The sequence below is a fragment of the Pteropus vampyrus genome, unplaced genomic scaffold (genome assembly GCF_000151845.1).
Source record: "Pteropus vampyrus isolate Shadow unplaced genomic scaffold, Pvam_2.0 Scaffold122, whole genome shotgun sequence".
NCBI classification, from domain to species: domain Eukaryota; kingdom Metazoa; phylum Chordata; class Mammalia; order Chiroptera; family Pteropodidae; genus Pteropus; species Pteropus vampyrus.
Window position 1 is genome coordinate 1,146,209 of NW_011888903.1, and position 12,199 is coordinate 1,158,407.

The following is a 12,199-nucleotide window of genomic DNA, read 5'->3' on the forward strand; positions in this document are numbered from 1 at the left end:
GTTTTTGTGAACTGGACCCCAAAGGAAAGAGAAGTCAAAGAAAAAATAAATGAATGGAACTACATCAAACTAAAAACATCTACACAGAAAAAGAAACCTTCAACAAAAACAAAAGGCTACAAACCAAATGGGAGAAGACATTTGCAAATTTTACCTCCAATAAGGGGCTAATGTCCAAAGTATGTAAAGAACTCATACATCTCAACAACAAATAAAATTGGCAGAGGACCTAAATAGACACTTTTCCAAGGAAGACATACAGATGGCCAACAGATATAAGAAAAGACGCTCAACATCACAAGTTATAAAGGAAATGCAAATTAAAACCACAATGAGATAGTGCCTCATGCCTGTTAGAAAGACTATTATCAATAAGACAAGAAACAGCAAGTGTTGGAGAGCATGCAGAGAAAAATGAACCCTCATACACTACTGATGGGAATGTAAATTGGTACAGCCTCTATAAAAAATAGTATGGAAGTTCCTCAAAAAAAAAATTAAAAGTAGAGCTACCATATGACCCAGCAATCCCTCTTCTACCCAAAATTTTTGAAAACACTTATTTGTAAGATATATGTACCCCATGTTCCTTGCAGCATTATTCATAATAGCCAAGACATGGAAAAAACCTAAATGTCCATCGATGAATGATTGGATAAAGAAGATATAGTACATATATACAATGAAATACTTCTCAGTCACAAAAAAAGATAAAACATAGTGTCAGATGGGTACTAGACTTATCAGGATGATCACTTCAAAAGTTACATAAATGTCTAATTACTACGTCGTACACCTAAAACTAATATAATATTGTATATCAACTGTAATTAAAAAATAAATTTTAAAAAATGAAATATTGCCATTTGCAACATGGATGGATCTTGAGAGTATTATGCTAAGTGAAATAAGTCAGATAGAAAAGGACAAGAACCATATGATTTCACTTATATGTGGGATATCAAACAGAAAGCAAGAAGTGAACAAACAAAACAAACAAACTCATAGATATAGAAAACAGTACGGTGGTTACCATGTATTTAACCCCCTTTACCCTCTTCATTGTCTCCCCACCACCCTTCCCCTCTAATAACTACCATTCTAGGGGTAAGCGCACAGTAGAGTATACCGATGTTTCATTATAAAGTTGTACGCCTGAAACAATAACATTTATATAATGTTATTAACCAATGTTACCCAATGCATTTAATTTTAAATCAAGAACCATACAGCATATGTCATTTTAAAAAAAAGAAAGAAAGAAAGCATTTCCCAGAGAGGAAGAGGAATGGGGAGAGCAAAGTAGGTAAAAGGAGTCAACCATATGGTGACAGATTAAACTAGACTTTTGGTGGTGAGCACACCCTAATGCATATAGATATCAAATTATAATTGTTGTACACATGAGACTTATATAATGTTATTAACCACTGTTATCTCAATTAAAAAAGAGACAACCTGATATAACCTATCATCATAGAAAAAAATGTGAGACCTAGGCTCCCCAGGGACATGGATGAGGTGAATTAAGGAGAAGTGCCAGGGCCCTGAGGTGAGGCAGAGCAAGGAGAATGGCACAGGGCCCAGGGGTCATCAGAATTAAGTTGGCAGGAAGGGAAAGTCTACAGGACACTTATCACTTTGGTTCTGCGCTACCCATACTTTCCTGAATGCCCAAATAACGATAGTCCAGCTATCATTGCACCCTATCTTTCATCAAGTTTCCTTCCAAAGGGATTCTGAGAATCCCAGGGAAAGTTTACACAGGCTTCTGTCATTGGCCAGCTGTCTTGTCTCTAGGTGAACTTGCAGGCCACCTTCTGCCATATCGCAATGCTCTTCCCAAGCTATGCCACACTTCCCACACCCCTGCACCCAGCATGGATGCAAGCTCCTCCCTCAGTTCCCCCAACTCTAAGATCAGACTGTAACTTCTACAAAAAATGTATTGAAGACTTGGAGATAACAGAAGAGAATTACAAAAAAGAAAAGAAAAATCTTAAAAGCGAATGTCACTTACAACTGCATACAGTGTCCATGGGTCCAGGCCCTCCAGACATGCCAGCTTGTCTGGGAGGGACAGCAGTCTTCCCTGGATGTGTCCTGGGATGATCACTACCAGCTCCCTCTTTTCAATCTGTGATTGTCCCGAAGAGAAAAATGAGCTATACAGTTTATCCACCCACCATCTCATTTGAAAATACTTTTATCAGAGAAGCCTCTGCTTCTCCAAAGATCAACAAGAGGGAAAAGATACACCCTGTCCTGAAGTAGCTTTATAATCAGTGTAATAACATGCAGAATGAATTATTTTAGTCTATGCTATCAGACTAATAAATTTAAAAGTTTCTTTTTTTTTTAAGAACTGAGTCATAAATGTACATTTTTCTTCCTTTAGTAAAGCCCTAACAATATCTGATTATTGATGAATCAGAATAACAACTTACTTAGGCAAAGTCAAAGGTGTTCAGCTGAAGTCCCAAGCCAGGAGCCAAGAGAGCGACTCCACCAGATCTGTTCTCCCCACGTTGAGCAAGAAAGAAGATCAGTCAGGGCCTCTCCCAGGGCCCAGACTACTGAGACGCCAGTACCACACAACTCATGCGACCTGTCACTACACTTGACATGAAGGCAGAGTATGTGAGAGCCAAAGTTCTCTTGGGGTAGAGCAGTAAATGCACCTAGTTCTAGCCCAGATACAACATGGCTTAGCTTGATCATAGACAAGAGCTGGACAGAACACCAAGAAAGGGTTCTTTGCCTCTATATGACTGCAGGGTGCTCTCTGAGGAACCCTAAGGACAGAGCCAAGAAGAACTTTATAGTCTTTTTCCCCAAAACAAAAATGTAATTGCAAAGAATAATCCAATCTTCAATCCAGAAAAACAGAAAAGCTGCTGACCGTTTAAACATAGCAGTCCCCATGTCCCCCAGATTCCAGCCATCAAGGCTGCCATAGCTCTGATGTTCCATTTCAGAGCCTCCACACACTCCACAGGCCCTCAGAGCTCTACCTGTTGGTTGTGGGTCACTACTGCACCCTTGTTTGCCATCCAGGAGAAGGACATGCTCAGTGAGGGGCCCACACTGACCATGAACCCAACATCTGGAATAAAGTTGTTCTGACTTGATCCAGTGCCTTTGGAATCAGAAAAAGGTGGATTTGGTTCTTTGGACTCTTGACTGATTTATCACATGACTTCAGGCCTGTATCTCACCATAACGACCTGTTCCTCTACTTCCAGAACCTTAAAGGGAGGTCTGAAAGGTGCTTGATATTGAACTGAGTTGTTTTCACACTCATTATTTCATCAAAGAAGGGCCTAATGTTACCAGTGCACAGTAACCTATCCACTCACTTCGGCAAAAGCATGGCATTGACTTCAAATCGTAGTTTCAGAAGTTAAGTGCTTGTCCTGATGATTTCTGTTATTCAGCATCAAAAGGAATTTTAGATCTTGCCTCTGTCATTGTAAATTTCCATTGGTATAATTTACAAAGGACCCACTGACCCCAAACAAAACTGTTTCTCCTGTCAGTGGTTTGCTATTTGCATCATAAAAACCAAAGTCAGCAGAATTCACAATCCCGAGAAGCCTCACAGATGAGTGAAAAGGGTACAGGGACACTTGGATTGAAGCCACATGACAAAGAAAATGCTCAAGGACATATCCAAAAGGAAACAGGCAACAGTTATCCTGAGGGAACAACAGGTGATTATTCAAGTGGTCTTCACTGTCTCCATATTGTTTCCACAGCAAAATCAGAAGTGGTGGTGGAGTTCGGGGTGCAGGAAGAGCTCATTGCATTTCAGTCGGGTGGCTTGAATTATAGTCTTGGCTTCACTTCTGTGGTTTTCTGAATAAATCACTGAACTTCTTGGCAGCTTGATTTCCTCATCTGTGAAATGGGAACAGTGATGCACACTGTTGTTTTTGACCCACCAACTTTCATAACTCTTCTCTGGTAAGAGAATCTCAAATCCATTTCAAAGAATAGCTTTCCTTCACTTCTGGCCCCACTGAGCCCTCCCTGATGATTATATTAGCAAGACTCTGTCAGTGAAGGCAAGGTGAGGTACTGACCTAGGTTGGGCCTGTTAGACCTTCTCTCAGATCCTCAATTCCTGACCATAAGGTCTCAAGGATGGACACTATGAGCCAATTCATCTCAGTTTGGTTCTTTAACTGTTTCTTCAATTATGTGAGTCCTCTTTATTCTCCCAATAAATTCAGTTTTTGCTGAAGTTAGCCGAAATTGGTTCCTGTTGCTTGCCACCAATGAAATCAAATAATATTGCATTTGATAACTGCCCTGGCTACCTTATGTATTGTTCTGAGAATCAAATAAAACATGGGTGTGAAAACGTTTTACTAACCATAAAGCTCTGAACAAATTTTGACATTTTTACTGTGTAGTGTCAAACTCTCAGTGTTTGTAGGCTGGGCGACATGAGTCCTGGATGCTGGGAAATTTCCATCACGTTTGCCTAGTGGAATTTGGGATATGTTTTGCCAAGGAATCTCCCCTCAGGATGAGAACAGCATGCACCATGTGCTGCACTCACTCAGTCAGCATGATGTTTTCCACTTGGACCTGAGGACCTGGCCAAGCAGGGTCAGTGGGTGCCCACTCCAAGAAGGCAGGGCTGCAGGCATCATGAGCTAGATTTACCCCATGGATTAGTCGGGATAAATTCCCCCTGCCCTCAGAGACCAACTAAATAAACAAGGGGAGAACATAATGTCAGCGTGAGCTTTACAGCCTGAAGGACTAGACATGGGCAGAATGATGCTAGAGCTATAATTACTTCCATTGAGGTGCTTTTTTAAATGCTCAGCAGTTTTGGTGCTGATAATTGAGCCTGTAGCTTTCTTGGTTTTCCTTTGTGGCTCTTTCCAGCCATGATATATGTGCAACTGAGTCATAAATGTACATTTTTCTTCCTTTAGTAAAGCCCTAACAATATCTGATTATTGATGAATCAGAATAACAACTTACTTAGGCAAAGTCAAAGGTGTTCAGCTGAAGTCCCAAGCCAGGAGCCAAGAGAGCGACTCCACCAGATCTGTTCTCCCCACGTTGAGCAAGAAAGAAAGAAGATCAGTCAGGGCCTCTCCCAGGGCCCAGACTACTGAGACGCCAGTACCACACAGCTCATGCGACCTGTCACTACACTTGACATGAAGGCAGAGTATGTGAGAGCCAAAGTTCTCTTGGGGTAGAGCAGTAAATGCACCTAGTTCTAGCCCAGATACAACACGGCTTAGCTTGATCATAGACAAGAGCTGGACAGAACACCAAGAAAGGGTTCTTTGCCTCTATATGACTGCAGGGTGCTCTCTGAGGAACCCTAAGGACAGAGCCAAGAAGAACTTTATAGTCTTTTTCCCCAAAACAAAAATGTAATTGCAAAGAATAATCCAATCTTCAATCCAGAAAAACAGAAAAGCTGCTGACCGTTTAAACATAGCAGTCCCCATGTCCCCCAGATTCCAGCCATCAAGGCTGCCATAGCTCTGATGTTCCATTTCAGAGCCTCCACACACTCCACAGGCCCTCAGAGCTCTACCTGTTGGTTGTGGGTCACTACTGCACCCTTGTTTGCCATCCAGGAGAAGGACATGCTCAGTGAGGGGCCCACACTGACCATGAACCCAACATCTGGAATAAAGTTGTTCTGACTTGATCCAGTGCCTTTGGAATCAGAAAAAGGTGGATTTGGTTCTTTGGACTCTTGACTGATTTATCACATGACTTCAGGCCTGTATCTCACCATAACGACCTGTTCCTCTACTTCCAGAACCTTAAAGGGAGGTCTGAAAGGTGCTTGATATTGAACTGAGTTGTTTTCACACTCATTATTTCATCAAAGAAGGGCCTAATGTTACCAGTGCACAGTAACCTATCCACTCACTTCGGCAAAAGCATGGCATTGACTTCAAATCGTAGTTTCAGAAGTTAAGTGCTTGTCCTGATGATTTCTGTTATTCAGCATCAAAAGGAATTTTAGATCTTGCCTCTGTCATTGTAAATTTCCATTGGTATAATTTACAAAGGACCCACTGACCCCAAACAAAACTGTTTCTCCTGTCAGTGGTTTGCTATTTGCATCATAAAAACCAAAGTCAGCAGAATTCACAATCCCGAGAAGCCTCACAGATGAGTGAAAAGGGTACAGGGACACTTGGATTGAAGCCACATGACAAAGAAAATGCTCAAGGACATATCCAAAAGGAAACAGGCAACAGTTATCCTGAGGGAACAACAGGTGATTATTCAAGTGGTCTTCACTGTCTCCATATTGTTTCCACAGCAAAATCAGAAGTGGTGGTGGAGTTCGGGGTGCAGGAAGAGCTCATTGCATTTCAGTCGGGTGGCTTGAATTATAGTCTTGGCTTCACTTCTGTGGTTTTCTGAATAAATCACTGAACTTCTTGGCAGCTTGATTTCCTCATCTGTGAAATGGGAACAGTGATGCACACTGTTGTTTTTGACCCACCAACTTTCATAACTCTTCTCTGGTAAGAGAATCTCAAATCCATTTCAAAGAATAGCTTTCCTTCACTTCTGGCCCCACTGAGCCCTCCCTGATGATTATATTAGCAAGACTCTGTCAGTGAAGGCAAGGTGAGGTACTGACCTAGGTTGGGCCTGTTAGACCTTCTCTCAGATCCTCAATTCCTGACCATAAGGTCTCAAGGATGGACACTATGAGCCAATTCATCTCAGTTTGGTTCTTTAACTGTTTCTTCAATTATGTGAGTCCTCTTTATTCTCCCAATAAATTCAGTTTTTGCTGAAGTTAGCCGAAATTGGTTCCTGTTGCTTGCCACCAATGAAATCAAATAATATTGCATTTGATAACTGCCCTGGCTACCTTATGTATTGTTCTGAGAATCAAATAAAACATGGGTGTGAAAACGTTTTACTAACCATAAAGCTCTGAACAAATTTTGACATTTTTACTGTGTAGTGTCAAACTCTCAGTGTTTGTAGGCTGGGCGACATGAGTCCTGGATGCTGGGAAATTTCCATCACGTTTGCCTAGTGGAATTTGGGATATGTTTTGCCAAGGAATCTCCCCTCAGGATGAGAACAGCATGCACCATGTGCTGCACTCACTCAGTCAGCATGATGTTTTCCACTTGGACCTGAGGACCTGGCCAAGCAGGGTCAGTGGGTGCCCACTCCAAGAAGGCAGGGCTGCAGGCATCATGAGCTAGATTTACCCCATGGATTAGTCGGGATAAATTCCCCCTGCCCTCAGAGACCAACTAAATAAACAAGGGGAGAACATAATGTCAGCGTGAGCTTTACAGCCTGAAGGACTAGACATGGGCAGAATGATGCTAGAGCTATAATTACTTCCATTGAGGTGCTTTTTTAAATGCTCAGCAGTTTTGGTGCTGATAATTGAGCCTGCAGCTTTCTCGGTTTTCCTTTGTGGCTCTTTCCAGCCATGATATATGTGCCCAGAATGCTAGGTTTGTTCTTTTTAAAGAAAGGGCTTATGGTGAGAGTTCGAGGCGGGCTCAGAGTTTGCTTAAGCAGCTGAAGGACTTCAAAATATCATTTCAAAAGGTATGTACTTGTCCCAGCAGTTTCTGTTGTGCAGCATCAAGAGAAATTTTAAAGTTTAAGTGAAGGGCTGCCTTGAGAGGACAGAAATGATTATATAAGTGAGCTATCCTTTCTTCTTTAAGTTATCCCTGCACAGGAGATCTTTACAAAAGAGGCATTGCACTCCTCATCTGGCCTCTAGTATGTGCAAAGTACTATGCGTGATGCAAAATTCCTCCATCGCAGTTCCTGCTGACCAGCAGAATATAGGCTAGAGAGAGAGATGAGCCCTGTGCAGAAACAACTTTAATGAAAAGTAGAAAAATGAAAAGTGCCATAAGAGAAGCCAAGACAAAATTTTCCAGACATTCCAAAGAGCATACTGGGACAACTGAGAGGATTTGTACAGCCATTGCCTCTGGAGCAGAGCCCTAAGGGATGGTAGGAATCGGATACGCTGAGATGGTAGGGGATGGGAGGAGGAGTTTCAGCTGAGAGGAAAGTTGTGTGCAAGGGTGTGGCAGCTAAAAACATGAAGCTAGAGTTTAAGCAGGGTAATTTGGGTGAAAGCACTGTTAATAAGTGATAAAAGCCAAGTTCTAAGCCCAGATCTGTGTAATGCTTCCATAAATCAGAGAGAAATCGATACGTACTTCATTTTTGAGAACTTGACATGTATATGCAGTATTGCAAAGTCTACAAGGGACTGAAGCACCTCAGAGATAGCCTCTGATATCCTGAGCCCAAGACTCTAGCTGAGAAAGCAGGGCACAGTGTGTATGGAACAGGCTCCCTGCACCCTCTTCTCTATGTGTACAGGCAAGGTCTGCAGCGGTTCCATTCCCCAGAGTATTCCTAAGACTGTCTGAAGGAAACGTCCTGCTCACAAGCTAGATTTTCAGCTGCACCCACCATATCCTTCCTCTCCTCTCAGGCCCCACACATCAGTGTCGTTGACCCTGAAGACTGAGAGAGGGCTACCCGCCTTGGCACTGTTTACTGTGCCTATAAGAGCACATAGATGTCCTCGTCCAAAAGCTGTTTCCTGATACTCAAAGCCACCGGCCTTTAGAGGGCCAGAGGGGTGCAGGGATCTGACATAAATGAGAGAGCTATTGTCACAATAGCACTGTGCCACACATCTCACAAAATCTTCCCTGAAAAGAGCTTCCTTAGTTTCTGGCCCCAAATGCATCTTCCCTAAAAGAGCCAGCCTAGCCCAGAGGACAGATGGAAACAGATATCAAGCCCTCCATTACTGTCATCTCTTATCCTCATGCCTGGCTCCAGCACCAAAACAAAACAAACATCACACCTTCTTTAGCCAAATACAAAATCACCACGCACATTCTCATAGTGATAGGTGTCGAGAGAGGTTGCCGCATCATTAACCTGCAAACAACCAAGTTTGGAATTCCAAGTCAGTTGTGTTGTGTGTGTGTGTGTGTGTGCGTGTGTGTGTGTGTGTGCATGTGTGTGTGTATTAGAGATGATAGATGATGATAGACAGATTAGATAGATAGATGATAGATAGATGATAGATGGATAGATAGATAACATAGATTATAGATAATAGAGAGATTGTACATAAAAGAATAACTAAATATATAAGATAGAATATGACAAATGCCAAAGGAATAATGCCTTTTGGCAAGAAATCAATCTCAGTAGAACATCTTTCAGGGATAGTGGAATTTAAGCAAAGACTTAAAAACAGAGAAGCAAAGGCTCATTTATACATGATTACATAACCCCCTGTACTCCCCCTATCAGAGCACTTCTCCCACAAAATCGTTCTTGTCTATTTACCTCTCTATATTCTCCAATGAACTTTAAGATCCATGAGGTAAGAATCTATGTAGTTTTTGTTCAATATTGTAACCCAAAGACCTTTCAGTGTGCCTGACCATAGTAGGTATGCAATCAATATTGAATAGATAAATAGATGGATGGGTGGATGGATGGTGGGTAGATGAATGAATAAGTGGTTAAATGGATGGATGGATGCACGCATGGATGGATGCATGGATGCATGGATGCAAGGATGCTTGGATGCATGGATGGATGGGTGGATGGGAGAATGGACATAAGAATTGCATGGGTAAAAGATGTTCTTTGTATTCAGTAAGATGGATACTTGCTCACTTTCCTTGACATTTTTCCAAAATTGTTTATCTATTTAATATTCCTTAGAGAGAACTGGTATAACAAAATATATAAAATTGAATCACCAAAAATTGTAATCACCATGTAAGGAAGGAATGTAAATGATATGCAAGGGACAGAAGGTGTAAGAAGCAGAAACTGTAGAGTCCATATGCAGAGTGATTACTTGGGCGAGAATGATGGAAAATGCCAAATAGGCTATCTTTACTTGAAAAAAGTTATGGACCAATTCTGTCTAGAATTTCTCAGGCAACAATGTGGCATAAGGGAAAAGCCCAGGTTGTAAAGACTAAACATCTGAGTTCAAATCTACTATTTGCTTGCTTTAATACAATGGGCAACTCACTGAATGTCTCTGGTGCTTTAGTTACTTCACCTGCTAAAGGGCAAAAATAATAATATCTAGTCAGTCTTCCTGATCAGTAAGAGAATTACAAGAAATCATAAAGGTGAAAGCTCTCTATCAATTGGCAATCACTTTACAAATGCTAATATTCAGAGTCAAACCTTCGAGCAACCTGTGGATATAGAAATGTCACAAAAATCATCCTCCTCACCCATTTACAGATGAAACTGAGAAATAGGGCATCCAACTAAGTTACTACATGGGTCGATGCCAGATAAAGCCATGAAGAGCTAGTCATCTCCTGACCCCTGACCGTTAGACTCTGCCCCCAGGCCTACTGGGTCTCCACATGACAGGAGGCAGTTAGCGAGGACTTTCAAAGAACACTAGGACATACCAGCTCTGGGAGACAGGTGCAGTCTCATGGTGGTGCTTTATAAAATGAAAGCTTCAGATGCCTTTCAATGTGGTCCTCCTTGCCTCTCTGGGCAAAAAATGGGAGACTGTGTGCCATCGATTTCATCTGGACACCTTCAGCTTTAGAAGGTGCTCATTGGATCTCAAGATTCTCTAAAATAGTCTGAATTTTTCCCTAAAAGGGACATTGAAGACAACCTAGTTCAATGCTGTCATTATAGAAATGAGAAAACTGGTGCTAAAGTGGTTTGATTTATTGAATATTCACAATCTGTTGGCCCTGGGGATTCCAAAGTAGACAGTGAATTTGGCAATAAAGAAATAAGAATGAACATGAAATTCTAATTTATGAATTCTTTTTGAAGTCACAGATGGGAAGAAAATGCAAGAGTGCTGTTTATCAAGTGCTGCTGTCCATGGCAACACAATAGTGTCTCTTGACTAATGAGCACTTTGGGGGAAGTTATCCATTTAATCTAACATGCAAGTCATGTTCTGCCTTTAGTCTTCAGGCACAATTCTCTTTTGATTTTGCCACAAGGCCAGATGGCAGGATATGGCTGAAGAAAGATTAAAATACATTTCTTACTCAGGGACAAAGAAATCGTGAGTGTCTCAAAGCCCTTTCATTAGGCCCTTTTCTCTACCCTGCCACTCTCATAAGTTACTACAAAGATTATTCCAGTATGTTTAAATCACACTGCCCAAGTGTCGACAATTGTCTCAGGCATAACTTCTGACCTTGATCTAAGAAGGTAGAAGACAAAGTCCACCGTATTTTGAAATACAATATTGATAGATTCACTCTCCCATCAAGACTTCTAAAAATAACACTTGGGGATGTATAGCACAAAGACTCTGCCAAGAAAGCAGAGGGGGCTCTGGGGCACTGTGTGGCCTCTTTGTCAGATGCAGTGCATGACCAGCTGAGTGGAGCTGGGCGTCTCCAGGCACATATAAAACTGACTCTCTCTTGGAGCATTTCAGGAGATAGCAAGGAAATGGAACAGCAAAAGGTTCCATGTGCAAAAATGGAGGGCTCAAAATGTGACACCTGGAGGCCTGACCCTCTTCAATATTTGCATTTTGCGTGTGTGTGTTATGAACAATGTTGCCATCCACATTCTGTTTTTTAACAATTTTTTTATTTTTCAATTACATTTGGCATACAATATTATATTATTTTCATGTATACAATGCAATGACTAGACATTTATATAACTTACAAAGTGATCATCCAGATAAATCTAGTACCCATCTGACACCACACATAGTTATTACAATATTATTGACTATATTCTTTATGCTGTATTTTACATCCCCAAGACTGTTTTGTAATTACAAATTTGTATGTCTTAATCCCTTCCCCTTTTTCACCCACCTCTCAACTCCTCTCCCATCTGGTAACCATTAAAATGCTCTCCGTGTCTATTGTTTCTGTTTTGGTTGTTTATTTTGTTCTTTAGATTCCACATGTAAGTAAAATCATATGGCATTTGTCTTTCTCTGTCTGACCTACTCCACTCAGCACAATGCCCTCTAGGTCCATCCATGTTGTTGCAGATGGCAAGATTTTATTCTTTTTTATGATTGAGTAACGTTCCATTGTATATGTGTACCACCTCTTCTTTATCCATTCATCCATTGATGGACACCCAGGCAACCTCCATATCTTGACTATTGTAAATAATGCTGCAGTGAAAATAT